The sequence below is a fragment of the Pristiophorus japonicus genome, chromosome 1 (assembly GCF_044704955.1).
Source record: "Pristiophorus japonicus isolate sPriJap1 chromosome 1, sPriJap1.hap1, whole genome shotgun sequence".
In the NCBI taxonomy this organism is placed as follows: Eukaryota; Metazoa; Chordata; class Chondrichthyes; family Pristiophoridae; genus Pristiophorus; species Pristiophorus japonicus.
The window spans coordinates 450,622,070-450,641,332 of NC_091977.1; the positions used below are offsets into that span (position 1 = coordinate 450,622,070).

The 19,263-nt window shown below is 49.7% G+C and overlaps 1 non-coding gene across 1 annotated transcript; it reads right to left on the reverse strand.

Moving 5' to 3' along the window:
• Positions 1-18,591: 18,591 nt before the first annotated feature.
• On the reverse strand, positions 18,592-18,664 carry trnak-uuu (transfer RNA lysine (anticodon UUU)). The gene has a single exon. It is a non-coding gene; the product is annotated as a tRNA-Lys (tRNA).
• Between the last annotated feature and the right edge of the window lie 599 nt (positions 18,665-19,263).

The window sequence follows — 19,263 nt, forward strand, 5'->3', positions numbered from 1 at the left end:
AACCCTTAAATTTCTCCCACTTACCAAACTGATACTAATGTAAAAGATGTAATTAACAAGTGCAAGTATCTAAATGTACCTTTGAACAGCGATGCCAGTAGGATATGTGGAAAATATGTAATTGACGAATACAAGTACCTAAATTGTAATATTGTACAGCGATGCCGGTAATATACAGGGAAAAGATATAATTGACAAACGTGAATTTGTAAAGAAACTAACAATGTCGAGTCGAGTGTTTGCGGTCGGAGCCAATGTATCAAGAATGTAAATGATGGAATAATGTGTGATGCCAGGTTCTTCATGTACGCCGACAAAACTAAGGGCAACCTCCCGTGGGAAGCACCCAGGTCATGTAGCCTGCACCTCCGGGACCAATATGATGCCCCAGGGAGTGTGGACGCACACAGTGGGAGCATATCCACTGCAGGGCCAGCGATCAGCGGATGGCATAGGCACCACTACTGGTACCCGGCCCCAGATCGGCCCTACCTCTCTGGCCACCAGGGCCAGTACTGGGAGCAAGAGGCCAGCACCCTCCAGCCCTCTCGATGGGACCTGGGATGACCAGACTCCCACTACCGCTGAAGGGCAGCATGGAGACCTTGCAGCCTTCAAAGGAGGACAGGGAGGCCACACATTGCTGTGTCTCTGCCCACCACTAGGCAACGGCAAAGGCCCTGAGACTCAGCCAGGAAAGCGATCTGAGCCCACCCAGCTGGCAGGGGGAGCAGCGCCACCATCAGACAACCTGGACACAGTCCGGTTACTCTGGAACTAGCGTCCTCACCCACCTGCACCTGCACTTACACAACCCAGGGGCAAGACTGTAATATCATGTATTACCTTACCTGTAATATGTACTTGTTCCACTTCTGCAAAACCCAAACAGTGATGTAACTAATCCTATTTTTTATTCACTGTACATGTATGCAAATGCAGATGTTGAGCCACACACATGGTCTATGTATGGGGTGGGGGGAGGGGGGAAATGGATGCATGTAGCCATGGACACACATAGATCACACCCAGAACCCACTCAAATTCCACTGCAACCTCCAACCGTCCACTGCTGACCATTTCCAATGTCGTCGCAATAAGGACTTGGGGGTCGACTGGGAGAGAGCCATTCCCAAGCACAGGCAAAGTCCAAGGGCTTTGGACACTCAAGTCAAGGGCCAGAGCACACAGTGCAAAGGCCAGTGGTAAAAGACTTAGGGGGGAGTGATGTTGTATATGTATATACCCTGTACACTCAATGTACAGTTGCATAAGACCACTGAATGTATCTTCACACTATATACACTATGCCTGTACTACCCGAGGGTGCAACTGGTGGAGACCTAGGGGTCACCTGTACACTGCAGGAACCAGGTATAAAAGGGAGCTCACCTTACTGTACCCTCATTCAGGAGCTGCAATAAATGGACTAAGGTCACAACAGTTCAAGTCCAGTACCTTACCTCGTGGAGTCATTACTGGAGTGCTTACAGACACAATAGGTGCAATAAATGGGGCCTCAGGAGAAGCTCGCGATGTGGAAGGCGAGGCTTCAGGGCTGGGAGATGATGTCAGCTCCCCACCCTCAGGTGTTGTCGACCTGACTACTATGGCATGGGGGGGATTCCATGCTATGTCCCGATCCCGTCAATTGCCACATGGCTTCGGAGGTGTTGGCGGTTCGGTCTATTGCGGCGATCATACACAACCTTTCCTCCGACTGCCGCTCAGTTAGAGCTACGATGTTTGTGGCCATTGTAGTCATGGCCTTGAGCAGCTCTCGACCTATGTCGATGCTGGCCTGAGACACATGCACCATGTCCTGGTACACACCTACAGCAACCAACCTTTCCTGCACCAACCTCCGTCGCTGTGGCAAAGGTGCTGTAACACTGGGGGTGCCTTGCTGTGCACGGCTTGGTCCGGCAGCATTTGAGGAGCCATGGGGGGAATACCCTGAATACAGACTCTGTGGTGAAGGATGTTCCAGCAGTCCTACATGGAGCTGATATCTCCTCCTCCATCTCCATCCCCAGCTCCACCTCCACTGGCTGCTGGATCAGCGGCTCTTCGTCTTCCTCTTCCGCTTCGTCTTCCTCGTCAGGAGAGGGCTGGGTGACACCAGAGGTGGAGGCAGTGGGTCTGTCATCTGTGTCACTGTGGTCTGAATCATCCGAGTCTGGAAGTGCAAAACAACATTTAAAAAAGCTTGGCACCAGGTTAGGGTTACATTAGTACATAGTACAGTGACTTATCACAATCTTACTTAAATGTCCACCACTGCTGCAGTACTGCATTACATATCGCAGACAGAATACATATATGCATTGTGTTACATGCCCCCAACATTGCAGTACAGGACATGAGGCCGATATTACAGTGCAATAAACTTACATTACATTACATCAGGCCAACATTACAGTTACAGTTACATTACATGACATGAGAGGACCGCAACACAGGCTGCAATTTATTCAACTTACCGCCTTCTTGTGGGAGTGGGTCAGCACCAATGCCGGTGGTGGCACAGTTGCTATCCCCAACCAGGGACAGGGCACGGATCTCAATATCAGTAAGAGGCTCCTGGATTGTGGGTCCTGCCCCCGTGCAACACTGATCGACTGCTATTGCAGATGTCTTCTTCTGAAGAAAGTAAAGTAAATCAAAGTAAAAATCTTCAATCCATTTAACATCGCACAGACACACACACACACACACACACACACACACACAAAAAAAGCACTGCATTGATCCTCTTGTCATTGCCTGAAAAGCAAAAATACATCGTCATAACCTTAAGATAATTAACATCATCCGTGTGACACTGAACCTACATTTACATGGTACGTGGTACATGGGGACGTTGGGGGGGGGGGGGGGTGCATAAATAAAATCATTACTCTTGCTACCCTCACCAGGTCATTCCACCTCTTACGGCACTTTCCCTGGTGCATACCATTGTACTTTTAGAGAACACAGCCTCCCCGATCTCATCCCATATTCGGTTGTACTCCTTTGGGGGGGGGGGCTTTCCACGACCACCCTTGGTTAGCTTGGATTACCTCTCTGTTATGTGCTCCAGAAGGGCAGGTAACTCCGTCTCATCGAAGGTGTAGGGGATGGTCTCGGGGGTCAGGTTCACTTCTGACCTTCTGAGCAGTTCGAATCACTCCCACTCCCTGGATGCTCGACTTTGGATTTATATGGGGATGTGACAAAGTGCAAGGGACAACTGGTTTTGGTGCAAAGAACTTTGATTTTATTAAGGACAAGAAAGTACAATGTCAAAACACACAATCACTAGAATAAGGGACACTTTATCACACGTTCAAGAGGGGTTACAGTAAATAATACACCTCCCACCTCCCAATGCCTAACTCTGACTAGGTTGAACTCCAGGGTAAACAGGGATTATGCTCACAAATCCTTTTATTGTCAGTAAGCGGTGGTTCACGGTTTCGGGGTTCGCTGCACTCTGTAGGTTCTGCTTGTCGTACCCCGAATGTCGTGAAAAACTTCTTACTGTGTAGACTTCAGTTGGGTGGTGTCCGCTGATGCAGTAGGGCACGTATTGGATCTATGGGGTGAGTACCCACTTTCTTCCGTCAGCAGTAGGTTTTAAAGTTCTTTTAGGTAATGTTTCACCTGTTGGTAGCTAGGAACAGATTATAGATTGGAAACTTTTGAATCTTCGGTTTCTTCTTGAGGAATTTGGTTCTTAGAATTTGTCGATTGCGGTGGTTTGATGTTATCAAGTTGGCTGTGGTCAGTTGATGCCGCGATGGCAATGTCCGAAGTTACTGGGAACTGCTTTTCTCTGCCTTGATGATGTTCTTCCTTCTTCTTCGGTGGCAGAGCAGTGTGGCCCAGGAGTGTCAGCGAGGCTGAAGATATTGATTAAGGCTGCTGCGGTGCTCGCTCTAACCCATAAAAACAGGTCCCCGGTTATACTTTGGGAGTCATTCTAATATGCACGACAAATCAACCCCGATTCTTTGTCTTAATTTTGGCGGGCTTGATATTTCTTTGTCATATTTTGGCGGGCTCGTTAATGGTAACCTGTTTCGGATGTGTCGATCTGTCTAATTTGTTTTTGATTTGGGAGATTGAGTTTTGGTAGTTACGTTGTGTGCCTAGGCCTGGGATTTCCATGTGGGCTGGATGGGCTGTTGACATAATGCATGCGCTGGATGGGTTTCCTGCTTAGAGCTATGGCTGGCTATCTCTGGGTCAATTGTTGCTATGTTAATGTCTCCTGGGGAGAAGGGTTTTCGAGATTACACAATTCTCCAGACAATTTGTTTAGCTTCAATACCCCAGACGGTTTCAACACCCAAAGACTGGCTTCGATAGAGACTAGTTGTCCCTCATTGCAGTCCTTTTCTGCACGGACCCAATATGCCTTTTAAAATCCCAAACTTGGTTAAAACTCGTAGTTTCTTCCACGTGCATTGTAGAATCCCAAACTTTCTGGCTGATAGTCCCAAATCGAATTTCCTTTCTAATGAGTCCAAACACTGGGGGAGTTTTCCACGAATTTTGCAACCCTACAGTCCCCCCTGTGATACTCTACATGCTCGAGTGTCATGCTTGGTGAGCCAAATTCCTGATTCCCGAGAGCCAACCTTCCCCTGTATTTACCTAGCTAAAATTTAAACGTGCATACCCCCTTTGAAATGTAATGCAGTTTTACAGGCAAATACAGTCATTTCAATTTTCCAATTATATCACAGCATAGAGGGGGTCCGATGCCCCTCCATTACTCCGGTTTTACAGAACATAAGGGTACATAGTCAAACACATCTTTTAAGAAAAATTCTTACAACACTTGACCTTTGCATTTTTACAGCAAGTGAGAATCCAACAACACAAATCAGACATGATAATATGGTGTTACCCCTCCTTGTGCAATCCCCAAGTTTGGCCAGAGTGCTGGACCTGATGGCCTCTGCGTTTCACTCGGCAAGTGAGACACCATAAGTAAAGAATAATTGCGAGTAGACAGATAACTAAAACATGGGAAGCTATTCTGACCCCCGCTGGGACTTCTGTATTTTTGAAAATGTCCCACCAAGGTGGAATTGTGATCTCGAGAATTTTCCTCCCTATCTCACCTGTTTTCTGTTCTAGAGTATAGAAATGTTTCTGTGAGATTATTACAGCTTCTAATAGAGCGGTAAGATGTTCGGGTAGAGGAGGAATTTCATAGCCGAAATGTACAACATAATCTTGCAGGTTGGTGATGTTTTCGCTCACAATAAGGTGAACAGTGGAGGGTTCGGGAATGGGGACAATCCGTTCCTGGGCCACTTGAACTTCTGCCTCGGGTTTAAAGTAAAAACTGCTGTCACTCATCGGACACCAGAAGTGTTGCCTATACTAGTAGTAGGGCGCACTGGTGGTGACACAATATGTCCCACCCCCTATGTATGTTACCTGTGGGGGAACATGGTCTTGTGCCATTACCTCCATGGTGCAGTTAGTAGGCTGTGCGCCAGCAGCTTTAAACCCACACTGCGGTTTAGAATAGGCATTCAAGTGCCGGGGACACAGTATTATGTGTGCACCCTGGCTCCAGCATCCGAAGAGGTCAGTGCACATCATAGCGTGCTCCCACTTTATGACATAAGGTGGGACCGCTGTGAAACGAATATGTGCACCTCCTTGAATGACCCCAATGTTCTCCACTCTATATACCGGTGCAGGTCGGGCTGTCCCACCCATGACCGGCCTCCTTAGTACGATCCCCATGATGGTGTGATTAGAACACCTGCAATCCACTGGGACAGGGTAGGCTTCAGAAGCTAGGCGGAGCTGACACGGACTTAGTGAATTACTATGCGGGTGGAGGGCTGCGAGGTACTTGTTGCTGATCCAGGAGGGGACGAAACCTTGCTTTAAATCCTCCAGGTTGTTGCGGCCCTCGCCCAACAACCATGCCCCATACAGCACACACACCTCGTTCTGTGCAGCCTGGTCTGACGCATTCCTATCCTCCCGTATGAATGCATTCACTGTTTGTGCATGCTTTTCTAGCTCAGCATCAATCTCCTTTAAATGGACCGTCATAGCCTGGTCCTCGTGTAACCCTGAGCCCACCACTGTGTTTTCCTCTTTTAGGATCTTTCTTAGCTGGTTCTTTAAACCATTTATTTGCGTTTGCAGTTCTATATCGTCCAGGCTATTTATCACAGAGGATCCTGTATTACATGCAGTAAAAATGTCGTTCAAGGTTCCCCTTCCTGGTCTCCCCATGCCCATGGTGTCCCTAGCGTGTAAGGTGTATAAATCTGCTTTGTCTACGTTGCCAAAATCTAACTCGTAAAATGTCTTGAACATTTCTCTGCGTCGGGCCTTCGGGCACCATGCAATTAAGAGTACCTTGGTAAGATTTAAAATAACTGAGGCTACTGCACAGTGTACTCCCTGGTATAACACCTTTTTGGTCGGTACCAATACTAATCTGTTCCTGGTCCCTTGGTGGTGGTAGGACACCTTTCTATTATTGTCTGCATTGGTGGGGTCGTGGGCAGGGGTTTCTTAATGCGTGCTATAAGTTCGGTGGCGTTAATTGGGAGTGGGGAGTGTGGGACTGCACACCCGTGTAGGCTGGAATCCCACCCCATCCCTTTCCTGTCAGCTTGCCATTGCCTGGCGAAGGCAATTGATATGACTGCTGGACAGATCTTCTCTGGCCCCCACATGCAGACGTAAATTCCCTGTTCAGACTCCCACCACTTGTCCCAACACACCTTCACTCCTCCCCGTGTCCCCGTGATGGTACGGTACGTATCGTTACCGAGTCGTTCGCAGTCAGATCCCAGATCCCCCGCGTCCTTGCTCAGCTTCCTGAGCCACCACCATCTACCCAGGGGAATCTGTCCTTTACATGTCAAACATACACGTTTCCCTTCCATAACACTGACCCGCGCAGCAACGACCCGTATCCTGGAGCATGGGACGGAAGCCTCCCCATAAGTAAACCCTTCCTAGCTGGAGTAGCAAGTGGAGTTAGACACCACCCACCCTGGCCACCTTCCCTCGTGGGCATAAACAGCGAGCTCTTCCACACCCGGCATGCGATCAGTGCTCTCTCTCCCGAGCACCCATAAATGAGGGATTCTTCCACATCTCCTTGGTCACTGATGCTCATCCCCATCAGGGCGAGAGGAGCAGGACCCTTTCCATGTCGTTCTCCTTCCTGTAGGGACACACAAAACAGATAGCCCATCACTGAGAAAAGCTCTCCGGCTTGATAAAAGGTGATCGTGTTCCAACTTAAACCCCTTTCCTTTTCGGAAGCTTAATAAAGTCTTTAACCAACTGGCTGTCTTTATTCCAGTTCCTGTCTCGGAACTGGTGTCTGTTTTTAACAAGGTCCCACACAAGAGATTGATGTGCAAAGTTAGAGCACATGGGATTGGGGGTAGTGTACTGACATGGATTGAGAACTGGTTGTCAGACAGGAAGCAAAGAGTAGGAGTAAATGGGTACTTTTCAGAATGGCAGGCAGTGACTAGTGGGGTACCGCAGGGTTCTGTGCTGGGGCCCCAGCTGTTTACACTGTACATTAATGATTTAGATGAGGGGATTGAGTGTAGTATCTCCAAGTTTGCGGATGACACTAAGTTGGGTGGCAGTGTGAGCTGCGAGGAGGATGCTGTGAGGCTGCAGAGTGACTTGGATAGGTTAGGTGAGTGGGCAAATGCATGGCAGATGAAGTATAATGTGGATAAATGTGAGGTTATCCACTTTGGTGGTAAAAACAGAGAGACAGACTATTATCTGAATGGTGACAGATTAGGAAAAGGGGAGGTGCAAAGAGACCTGGGTGTCATGGTACATCAGTCATTGAAGGTTGGCATGCAGGTGCAGCAGGCGGTTAAGAAAGCAAATGGCATGTTGGCCTTCATAGCAAGGGGATTTGAGTACAGGGGCAGGGAGGTGTTGCTACAGTTGTACAGGGCATTGGTGAGGCCACACCTGGAGTATTGTGTACAGTTTTGGTCTCCTAGCCTGAGGAAGGACATTCTTGCTATTGAGGGAGTGCAGCGAAGGTTCACCAGACTGATTCCCGGGATGGCGGGACTGACCTATCAAGAAAGACTGGATCAACTGGGCTTGTATTCACTGGAGTTCAGAAGAATGAGAGGGGACCTCATAGAAACATATAAAATTCTGACGGGGTTAGACAGGTTAGATGCAGGAAGAATGTTCCCAATGTTGGGGAAGTCCAGAACCAGGGGTCACAGTCTAAGGATAAGGGGTAAGCCATTTAGGACCGAGATGCGGAGGAACTTCTTCACCCAGAGAGTGGTGAACCTGTGGAATTCTCTACCACAGAAAGTTGTTGAGGCCAATTCACTAAATATATTCAAAAAGGAGTTAGATGAGGTCCTTACTGCTAGGGGGATCAAGGGGTATGGCGAGAAAGCAGGAATGGGGTACTGAAGTTGAATGTTCAGCCATGAACTCATTGAATGGCGGTGCAGGCTAGAAGGGCCGAATGGCCTACTCCTGCACCTATTTTCTATGTTTCTATGTTTCTATGTCTCATAGTCATTTTCTTATTGTCCTTGTAGTGCCTCTTTCATTGACTACAAGGTGGGGTCTTTTCCTTTCCCAAGAAAACTACTGCCGGTGCTTCCTTTAATAGCTGTACTGGTGGGTTCTTCTCCTGATTCCCAATTGGGTTGTTATTCTTATTCCCAAACCCCACCAGGTCTCGGTCACTAGTTGGTCACCGGCTGCTGGCCGAAACTCTTTCATTTCTTTACGCGGTTCCCTTGATGTCGTGGTGACCTGAAACCATTTTTATCCTATTTTGTATTCATTTCACTACTTTATTATGCATGCTTTCTTTAAGGTCGTGGTGACTTGAAATCATTACTCTCTTAACCCTACACGAAGCTAAATTCTTAAATATTCTTATGACTCACATCATCCTATATATGTACATCTGCCACCCGTCACCGGGTGGCCAAGGTCAATCATTGTTCTTCTCTTTTCTTCTTGGGCCTCTGGGTTTCCAGCATGGCTGGCGGTCAGTCGGCCTGTACCGCGGGACCCGGAGTGCCCTGACCGGAGGTGGGTCTGAGTCTCACATTATTGGGGGAACAGCCCCTCCGGTGCTACAGCACACTGCCCTTTAGAGGTGGCTGTAAAGTTCATTTCGTTACCTGAGGGATCTGCCTGGTTTATTTCGTACACTGAGGGTTCTGCATAGCCGAGGGCTGCAGACTGAGGACTCTCATTTAGTGGCTGGTCCACCACTATCTCTTCCGGGGGCCCCTCGTCGCCCAAGATTACCGGCTGGGGGTCCCTGCTCGCAGACTGCTCCCTGATCTTAGGTGCTCCTCTGCGGCTGGTCACCCTCCCAGGGCTGAACCACTTAAATTGGGGCGCTGGTGACCATGGTGTCTTAGGCCGTGGTGTGCGGAGAGTCCTTCTCAAGGCTCTGACTACTGGGGGTGCGTCTGAGTCCCACATGATTGGGGGGGATAGCTTCTCCAGTAACACAGTTCACCACCCCTCTAGGTACAGTCGGTGGGTCTGCCACGTCCCCTGTGGGATTTCCAGTTGGGGGCTGCTGGCTGAGGATCCCTGTCCTTAGAACGGTTCCCTGTTCTTGACTGCTCCTTGCGCTTAGCAGCTATCCCGGGGTTAAACAGTTTACACTGGTTTATATGGAACCACTTTGTACGGCAGGGCATCATAGACCATGGGGCTTGCTTTGTCGACAATGTGGTACGGCCCCATGTACAGTGCCTGGAAAACCCTTACTCGAGCGTAGTTCTGTACCATGACCTGGTCCCCTATCTCCCATCTGTGGTGTTTGTGGGGCTCTAGCAGCAGTTGGTTGCTCCGATGCTGTTTTACCATGTTGTTAGCAGCTTGCCAGTGACTCTGTTTAAGGTGTTCAAACAGATTCCTGACACAGCTGCCCTGGCTCACTTCCCTGAGCTGACCTTCCGTGAGCACCGGGGCTAGTACATGGGTGGGGGTTTGCATGGCTCTGCTGGTCATGAGCTAGTACGGGGAGTACCCCGTGCTCTTTGACTGGCTTGCCCAGATCCCCATAAGGACCAGTGGTAAGACCTCTACCCACTTCTTGGGTGAGTCCCCCGTTTCTTTACGTAACCTCTCTTTAATATTGTGGTTCAAACGCTCCACAGGCCCGGATGATTGCGGGTTGTGGGCGACATGCCATTTCCCCTCGATGCCAAGCACCTTGAGGGTCTCCTGCATCACCTGCCCGGTGAAGTGGCTCCCTTGGTCGGACTCCACATACTGGGGTAGTCCCCATCGGGAAAACACTTCCCTGACCAGGATCCTAGCTGTTCCCAAAGCAGTGGCTGTTCGACATGGGAAGGCTTCCACCCATTTGGTGAATACATCCACCAATACTAGGCAGTCTCCCTGGGCATTGGGTAGGGGCCTGATGTAATCGACCTGGATCGACTGCCAGTGTCCCTCTACCCTCCTGATATGTCCCATAGACACCTTCCTTTTCTGGGGGTCAGGATTGTTGGCAGCGCACACCAGGTAGCCGGCACAGAACTCGCGGACATCTTCCCTGAGTCCCGGCCACCACCCTGCCTGTTCCACCCGTTGCCAGGTGATTTGAGGTCCGGGGTGTCCTGCCCCTGGACCCTCGTGGGCCAGCTGGAGGAATTCTCTCCGGTGTTGTTGCGGTACTACCCATTGCTCCCCCCTGAACAGCATGCCTTCTTTAATGGCAATAGCTGCGGCGCCGTACGGGCCGTCTACCTTTTTCCCTTTAGCTAGCATGTTCAGGACAGTTTTGAGGATGGGGTCTTGGGTCTAGATAATTTTCAGGTCCGGGGGCAATGCTACCCCTGCCTTCCCTGTTGTCCCAATCCCGCCCCTAACCGCTGCAATGTGGCCTGGGTTGTACGAATCCCAGAGCTTGCCTGTGCGAGCACCTTGCTTGGCCAACATGTCAGCCTGCTGGTTTCCCTCGCTGCGGGGTTCAGTGTGCCTTCACCTTCTGTATGTATGTCTTCCCTTCCTCTCCTTCGGCTGCCTTGATCTTTTCCAGTAAAGGCTTGATTGCCAGGGGCCAGATAGCCAGGTATTCCGTACACGAATTGCATGTGAACATACTGGCTGAGTAAATCGTGTACAGGGTAGGAAATTCCTCGGGGTGTGTGACCACGTACACCACCGCAGACAGTTCAGCATGCTGGGCACTCATAGTACTGGGGAGTTTAATTGCGAGGGCAATGCCTGCCTCTGGGTCATACACTCCGTAGCCTGTGAGTCGTTCACCCGCAGATGCTGTGCTTGAACCGTCCACATAGATTTCTCGACCTGTGGGGTGTAACCCGGCCTGAAATCCTATGTTAACTTCCCATATCCCTTCTACGGAACACCAGTTGGCTGTCCCTGGATAGATCATGTTGGCTGCGAACCTCGGCTCACAGAGGCACTGTACCCTTAGGTCCATCTGAGAGAGGAGTAGGGTCCAGCGAGCAACGCGGGCACTGCTCACTGTCCCGTCTTGATTCTCCCATCCAGGAGCATTTGGGTGGGCGTGTGATGGGTAAATAGTGTGATAGGGGACCCCCCTCTGAAGATCAATGATCGTCTCACAGCCCAGTGAGTGGCTAAAAGGTGCCTCTCACAGTTGGAGTATCCCTTCTCCACGTCTGTGAGTATCCTGGAGTAGTAGGCCACTGGTCTTAGCCGGCCGTGCCACCCCTGCAGCAGTACTGCACTCAGACTGTCCCCACTGGCTGCTACCTCCAGGACAAACTCTTTTCACCCATCAATAGCCCCTAAAGCTGGCACGGTCTGCAGGCCTTTCTTGAGCTGGATAAATGCTGCCTCACAACCTCCGTCCCATTCCCACTCCACTCCCTTCTGTAGGAGTCGGAGCAGAGGAGCTGCTGTGGCTGCATAATCCTCAATGAAATCTCTGCAGTACCCGGTCAGCCCTAGAAAAGTTCTTACTCCTGTTACTATGTTGGGGGCGGGTAACTTCTGCACTGCTTCCCTTCCAGCTTTGTCAATGGCTCTTTCCCCAGCGCGCACAGTCAGTCCCAGGAATTTTACTTCTTCCTGGCCAATCTGTGCCTTCTTGTGATTTACTTTCAACCCCTCTTCCTTCAGCAGCTCCAGCAGCTCTGCCAGCAGTGGGCCATGCTCCTCCCCATCATTGGTGAATAGGAGCAGGTCGTCCACATACTGTACCAGTTGCTGGGTTCTACTGAAGTTCTTTAAACAGTTGGCCATACATTGATGGAAAATACCGGGGCTGTTGTGGAAGCCCTGCGGGAGACAGTTCCAAGTGTATTGCTGGCCTTTAAAAGTAAAAGCAAACTTGTACTGGTCTTCTCTTCGTAACAGGATGGACCAAAACCCATTGGAAATATCCAGCTCAGTGAAGGTGGTCGCAGAGGCTGGGCTACTTCCAATGAGGTGGGCGACGGCAGCCACTGTGGGTGCACAGGCGGGGATGTTATGGTTGAGTACTCGATAGTCCACCATGGCTCTCCAGGAGTTGTCCGGTTTCTTAACCGGCCACAAGGGAGAGTTCACATGGGTGGCTATCGGTTTCAATACCCCTTGTTTAACCAAAGAACCCAAGGCTGTTTCCATGTCTGCCTCCGCCTCCCTGGGGGAGTTATACTGTTTCTGTGGTCGGGTCATGGGGTCCCCATCTACACTAACCTCGACCCCATTTATCCTTCCACAGTCGTGTTGGTGAGTGGCAAAAGCTGCCCTCACATACTCTTGGTACTCCATTGGAGTGTTACTGACCAGTGATTCTAGGTCGTAACCCTCCTTTGGCTTCATGGTGCACACCGTCTCTTTGCCCCGTTTGTCTGGGATAACCACCACTTCACTCTCCTGCCCCATGCATACTGCCCCCCCCCCAAAAGACAGTGGTTCCGTAAATCCACTCGGATCCCATGGCCTAGAATAAAATTAGCCCCCAGGATCCCCCTCCCTTCCTGTTCCCACTTCATTAGGACACAAGTCCACTTGGCATGAATAGAGAGCGGAACGGAGAATGAACCAGCCTGCTCAGTGCCTGTGAAACCAATTAAGCTGTAGGGGACCCTGTTAGACAGAGGTGAGGTGGCGGGGTTAGCTGCATAGACGAGGATGCTCAATGCACCGGTATCCAGCAGATAAGTCCCCTTCACCTTTTCCACTTCCATCTGAACGGTCGGTCTCCCCCACGCATCATACTTGAGGGAACACAGGTGAACAGGCTGTGCCTGTCCTAGTCACTGTCTTGGTTGGAATGGGGCAGATGGGATTTCGGTACCGGTGGCGACGACTACCCTCCCAGGGCCATCTAGCATGGTTCGGAGCACAATCATGAAGGTGTCAAATGTGTGGGGAGAGACTGGTTTCCCGGTCTCGGTCTTTTGGGCAGGGGCTGGAGAATTTTTTCCTGCGCTACTCTTCCTTGGATTCCTACAATCCTTTCTCCAGTGCCCACTCTTCCCGCACCCGAAGTAGGTACGCTTCATATCGGAGGGGTTGCCCCCCTCCTGGTGCCATTCCCTCTTATCCTGACTAGGCCTGATTTCGTGGACCCTTCCCTTGGATGGGTGCTCTTCCGTTCCTCTGTCGTTCCGGTAGGCTAGGGTCAGTTGCCTGACCACTCCCTCCTCGGTGGCATGGGGATCTCTCGGGTCAAACCAGGCCTCAGCCTTTGCTTTGATTCATGGTGAACTGTTTGCCACCAGGCTTTGGAGCCCGGGCTCTCTTGTCCCGGGTTAGGAGATTCCGGTTGAGGTCCCCACCTCAGGCGCACTGGTACACAGGCCACAGTCTGTCTGCTGAAAGCCTATGGGGTTTCCCCTGTGAGCTGCACTGTCTTCTCCACTCTGGAGAAGGGACTCCCGTCATTACAGCCCATGGCTTCCAGAATGTCGTCTCGGATGGCAGAATATATCCTCTGCTCCCTTTTGCTCTTGGCAGAGAGGGACTGGTACAGCTTGCCATCCAGTGAGAGGAGGAGCATTTTCGCTATCTCGGCATCATTGCAGCCGTTCTTATCCCCTACCTATTCCACATCCACAAAGTGAATAGAGAGGTCTCCCTTTGGAGTGAGCTTTCCCAGGTGGCTTATCATAGCCCTAAGCTGTTGGGTAGTGTGGGGGAACCACAAATTGACTTTCTAGGAGCCCCTGACCCCCAGCACCGTTGGGCGGGTCAAACTTCTATTGCTGGACCGGGCACATCGGCCCCGGCTCTGGCTCTTCCTGCTCTGGCTCACCCACCTCTCCCTGCTGCCAGACCGAGCTGAAACTCAGCGCCATAGGTGGTGGTGGTCCACAATCCCTGTCCGCCCCGTAACTCGTTCGCCCCTCCTGCTGCCGAGCCGGTGCCGTCACGAGACACCACAGGTAGTAGTTGAACAGTTTCCTCCCTCTCTTCCAGGTTTACCCGGGCCGCACCCGGGCTTATTAGGCATACCATTCCTTTGGCCTTGGACAGAGCAAGGCTTACACTTCTGATTTGTTGCTGGCAGGGACCGTGGTCTCCTGACTCAAACCCATTAGTGCTGGCCACTTTGTAAGCTGCCTGTACGTCTCTTAACTTCTCCTGCTCTTTTACTTGAAGGGTAAGGCGAGTATTTTCTTCCCGCAGTACCTTTTCATTATTCTTAGCCTCTGTGACCTGACACTGAAAATAGTCCTGACTGTTCTTGAACCTCTCCATTAGCTGCCCCTTTCCGTGCTTCAGTTTACGGAGTTCTCCCCATAATCTTTCTCCTGCCATAGCCCTTTCATGTGATGTTTCTGCACATTTCCACAGTTCTGCCTGCAGTGACTCGACGTTCTTATCTAGGAGTTGGACCTGTCGCTGTAAGCAGGCCAACAAAATTGCCTTTTCTACTGATTCCTTATGGTCTTTGCTTGCAGTCCACTGGGCCGCAGCGTCTCCCGGACACTCAGCACGCAACAGACCAAGCACCCATTCTTTAGTGACATTCACTTTCTGATACACATAGGAGGAAATCCTATCTTCCATCTTCGTTCTTTCCTCCAAAACAGTACTCTCTGCATCACATCCTTTGTACCAAAGTCCTGTCGCGGTCGCCATTCTGTAGGGGGTGGTCTCCCGGGGGTCAGGTTCACTTCTGACCTTCTGAGCAGTTCAAGTCCAAATACTGGGGGGGGGGGGTTTCCACGAATTTTCCAACCCTACAAAGGCTGGCGCCTTCAACCTCCTCTCTTTCTCGATGGTCCTGCGCTTTGATGTCTTTTTTGCCATAATCCTTTTATTAGTATGAATTTTGGTTTGCTAAATATCTCTTCTTGTCTTCAATATAAAGAATTATTAGTTGTTAGCAATATATTTGCACTGTGCTATGTATTTTTAAACTCATCATCATCATAGGCAGTCACTCGAAATCGAGGTAGACTTGCTTCCACTCGAAAAGTGAGTTTGCAGGTGACTGTACAGTCCAATACGGGAATTACAGTCTCTGTCACAGATGGGACAGATAGTTGTTGAAGGAAAGGATGGGTGGGGAGTCTGGTTTGCCGCACGCTCCTTCCGCTGTCTGCGCTTGGTTTCTGCATGCTCTCGGCGATGAGACTTGAGATGCTCAACGTCCTCCTGGAGGCTCTTCCTCCACTTTGGGCGATCTCTGGACAAGGCTTCTCAGGTGTCGGTGGGGATGTTGCACTTTATCAAGGAGACTTTGAGGGTGTCCTTGAAATGTTTCCTCTGCCCACCTGGGGGTCACTTGCCGTGTAGGAGTTCTGAGTAGAACGCTTGCTTTGGAAGTTTTGTGTCAGGCAAGCAGGCGATGTGGCCCACCCAACAGAGCTGGTCGAATGTGGTCAGTGCTTCGATGCTGGGGATGTTGGCCTGATCGAGAACACCGACGTTGGTGCATCTATCCTCCCAGGGGATTTGCAGGATCTTGCGGGGGCAGTGGTGATGGCATTTCTCCAGCGATTTGAGGTGTCTACTGTACATGGTCCACATCTCTGAGCCATACAGGAGGGCGGGTATCACTGCAGCCCTGTAGACCATAAGCTTAATGCCAGATTTGAGCTCCTGGTCTTCGAAGGCACTCTTTCTCAGGCGACTAAAGGCCGCACTGGCACAATGGAGACCTCGTAATTGATATCTGCGCTTGCTGATAGTTGGCTCCCAATGTATGGAAAGAGGTCCACATTGTCCAGGGCCCGCCATGGATTTTGATGACCGGGGGGCAGTGCTGTGTCAGGTTGGTGGAGGACCTTTGTCTTACGGATGTGTAGTGTAAGGTCCATGCTTTTGTATGCCTTGGCGAAGATGTTGATGATGGCTTGGAGTTCAGTGTCTGAATGTGCGCAGGCATATGCGTCATCCAACTCATGCAGAGTTGGGGTTTTGCTGAGATGGTGGTGGGTAGCATGCTGTGGGGTGGAGTCGAGGACACTCATGTCAAAGGCAGAGACTTGGTTAAGGAGCTCTTTGAAGTGTCTTCCCATTCTTAGCCAGCAATGGGGTGGGGCCTTGGGTGATTGAGCCGTAGGTGAAACTGCGGTGAAGAATCCTCACACATCATGGCTGTCGGCCAACTGCTGAATCTCCTGTCCTTTCTCCACCCACCATCGATTCTTTAGGTCGTGGATTTTTTGTTGGACCTCGGCTTTGCTGCTCCAGAGTTGGGTTATTGTTTTAGGTTCAGAAATGCCCTGTGCTTGCGGTTTATTCGCTCCAATTTTTAAACTAACTGTCCGTCGACTACCTTGCTGCTCACTCGCTCTCCTCTTCAATTCACTGTGCATGTGCAGGTGACCCCTGACCCCCGAAATCGCGGGTAAAACGGTAATGTAAAAAAAACAGGAATTTTTTTTCCCATGCGCAGTTCCGTGCCGCACCACCCATCGAACAGAAAGTCGATCTCGATCGACTACTAGGATATATACTGCCCGATGCAGACCGCTAACATACCAGCGAAAACATTTTGAACAATTTTGTCCTCTTCGGTCTCAGCGGTATGCCGACGGTGTGAAATGACGGACTGCCGGCATACTGCCGGGAAATGGGCGGACCTTACGCATCGACCAATTTCGCCCCATTGTAGTGTGCAAAAATGTGAGTGTACCCCAACAGTGTTAGTGCATAGCGCCTTTACAGACATCATAATGGTGTGCACACTCAATTTAATTATCACATTTTGCCAGATTAGAATATGACTGCTCTGAAACTGCTTTTAATCTAGGTTAAAGCCTTGTCCAATTGTAACTCCAATAGATATTGTGAACAGTGAGGAGGATAGTGATAGACTTCAGGAAGACATAGACATATGGAACGGGCAGACATATGGCAAATTAAATTTAACGCAGAAAATTGTGAAGTGATACATTTTGGTAGAAAGAATGAGGAGAGGAAATATAATCTAAAGGGTACAATCCTATTAGGGTGCATGAATAGAGATTCCGAGGGGTATATGTGTACAAATCATTGAAGGTGAAAAGTCAGATTGAGAAAGCCGTTAAAAAGGCTTGTGGGTTTCTGGGCTTCATGAATAGAGGTATAGAACACAAAAGTGTGGAAATTCTGATGAACTTGTATAAAACACTGGTTCGGCCTCAACTGGAGTATTGTGACCAATTCTGGGCACCGCACTTCAGCAAGGATGTGAAGGCCTTCGAGAGGATGCAGAAAAGATTTACGAGAATGACTTCAGGGATGAGGGACTTCAGTTACGTGGATAGACTGAAGAATCTGGGATTGTTCTCCTTCGAGCAGAGAAGATTGAGAGGAGATTTGATAGAGGTGTTCAAAATTATGAAGAGTCTGGACAGAGTAGATGGGGAGAAACCGTTCCCATTGGTGGAAGGGGCGAGAACCAGCATGGATTCATGAAGGGGAAATCATGTTTAACTAATTTACTGGAATTCTTTGAGGATATAACGAGCATGGTGGATAGAGGTGTACCGATGGATGTGGTGTATTTAGATTTCCAAAAGGCATTCGATAAGGTGCCACACAAAAGGTTACTACAGAAGATAAAGGTACGCAGGGTCAGTGGAAATGTATTAGCATGGATAGAGAATTGGCTGGCGAACAGAAAGCAGAGAGTCGGGATAAATGGGTCCTTTTCGAGTTGTAAGTCGGTGGTTCGTGGTGTGCCACAGGGATCGGTGCTGGGACCACAACTGTTTACAATATACATAGATGACCTGGAAGAGGGGACAGAGTGTAGTGTAATAAAATTTGCAGATGACAGAAAGATTAGTGGGAAAGCGGGTTGTGTAGAAGACACGGAGAGGCTGCAAAGAGATTTAGATAGGTTAAGCAAATGGGCTAAGGTTTGGTCCAATGTCGGGAAGTGTGAGGTCATTCACCTTGGAAAAAAAAACAGTAAAAGGGAATATTATTTGAATGCGGAGAAATTACAATATGCTGCGGTGCAGAGAGACCTGGGGGTCCTTGTGCATGAACTCTTTTGGGAAAATTTCACACAGTGAGCGAAGTCGACCGCGGCAGGACTCGAACCTGCAATCTTCTGATAACTTCGCGGTTTGTGATTGAAGTCAGACGCCTTATCCATTAGGCCACGCGGCCTCTGCCTAAAAAGTCATGCTTTAAACAGAACGCCCGAACAGGGACTTGAACCCTGGACCCTCAGATTAAAAGTCTGATGCTCTACTGACTGAGCTATCCAGGTTCTTTCCTTGTGCATGAATCCCAAAAAGTTAGTTTGCAGGTGCAGCAGGTAATCAGGAAGGCGAATGGAATGTTGGCCTTCATTGCGAGAGGGATGGAGTACAAAAGCAGGGAGGTCCTTCTGCAACTGTATAGGGTATTGGTGAGGCCGCACCTGGAGTACTGCGTGCAGTTTTGGTTACCTTACTTAAGGAAGGATATATTGGCTTTGGAGGGGGCACAGAGATGATTCACTAGGCTGATTCCGGAGATGAGGGGGTTACCTTATGATGATAGATTGAGTAGACTGGGTCTTTACTCGTTGGAGTTCAGAAGGATGAGGGATGATCTTATAGAAACATTGAAAATCATGAAAGGGATAGACAAGATAGAGGCAGAGAGGTTGTTTCCACTGGTCGGGGAGACTAGAACTAGGGGGCACAGCCTCAAAATACGGGGGAGCCAATTTAAAACCGAGTTGAGAAGGAATTTCTTCTCCCAGAGGGTTGTGAATCTGTGGAATTCTCTGCCCAAGGAAGCAGTTGAGGCTGGCTCATTGAATGTATTCAAATCACAGATAGATAGATTTTTAACCAATAAGGGAATTAAGGGTTATGGGGA